Source organism: Egretta garzetta, unplaced genomic scaffold, assembly GCF_000687185.1.
Source record: "Egretta garzetta isolate BGI_Z169 unplaced genomic scaffold, ASM68718v1 scaffold4, whole genome shotgun sequence".
NCBI classification, from domain to species: Eukaryota; Metazoa; Chordata; class Aves; order Pelecaniformes; family Ardeidae; genus Egretta; species Egretta garzetta.
Window position 1 is genome coordinate 2,360,063 of NW_009259329.1, and position 1,293 is coordinate 2,361,355.

The window sequence follows — 1,293 nt, forward strand, 5'->3', positions numbered from 1 at the left end:
GGGCCCCAGCCGAGGAGCGCGCTGAGGGGGCGGCCCGGCCCGGCCGCAGCTCGCAGCCCTGTCCCACACCACCTCGGTGCCTCCCTTGGCGGTGTTGGACCTCCTGCTCTGCCGTGAGGAGGCCCCCCCAGCTCCGGGACCAGCCACCGGGTACCTGACCTGCAGGAAGATAAAAGTCATAGCTAAATCAAACAGGGGCTTTCTTATCATCTAGATTTATTGCAAAACAAAGGGGCTGGAAGCTCAGCATCTCCTGCTGAGGGGCTGGGCCAGCAGTTTATGAGTCGTCAGGAGCTTCTCCCCAGTGCTTGGGTGGCTTTGGCCTCCTTGCATGGCGAGAGGAGGCATTTGGGTGCTGCTCTGATTTTTCACCTGGTTAGGGACTAGAAGAGCAGGGATCTGAGGTGCAAGCTGGCGGTGCCTTCTGGGCCCCGCTAGGTCCCATCAGACGCAGGCAGAAGCCTGGCCCCAAGGAACATCTGCAACCTGCAGGCCTGGCATGTGGGTGGGGTGGTGCCCTCCCACCCTGTGCCACTGGGAGTTCTGCCTGTTCTTTCGGTTCCTTGGGAGCTGCTAGTGCTGCTTGACCCTTATGACAGCCCCAGCCCTGCTGCAAAGGTCTCCAAGCTCTGCAGAAGCTTCTGCTGGCCCTAGCCAGCCTCGCCCCAGGAGCAGTTCCCCCTGCTAGCCCCACGCAGCACAGCTATGCGCCGGCCCATGGAAACGTCCGTTTCTGCTGCCAGCTGGGCTGTGTCCATGCACAACTTGGCAGCCTCTTAAGCTTCCTGCCTGCGAAGTTGCAGCAATGTGGGATCTCTCCTGCCACTTCGGAGACACCAGCCAGCAGACTGAGAGGGCCAGAGGCTGCAGCCAGGCAGACACTGGCCTGCCAGCTCAGGGGAGAGAAGGCATAGCCAGGGCAGCAGTGCTCAGCCCTGGGGCAGCAGGGAGAATCCATATGTGACTGCTGTGAGCCTGGATAACTTCTCTGCTGCTGATGCTGCCCAGTTCATGGGAGGTGGAGACCCTCAGAACATTTCTGTGTCAGAGCATGGGCAAGTGCCTTCTCCAAATGTGGTAGTGCTTAGAGCAAATATGCTAGGATATTTCCTCCATTCCTTTCCCCAGCTGTGCTGAAGTTCAGAAAGGCTTGGGGCAGGCTCCACCCCACTCTTGCCAGGTGATGACTCTGTTCCAGGCTGTTGAAGTGATTCTTGCAGATCTGTTCTGTTGCAAACAGTTTTCACAAAGGTTTCTGGAAGGCTGCAGCCTTTTTTTCCCAAAGAGGAAAAA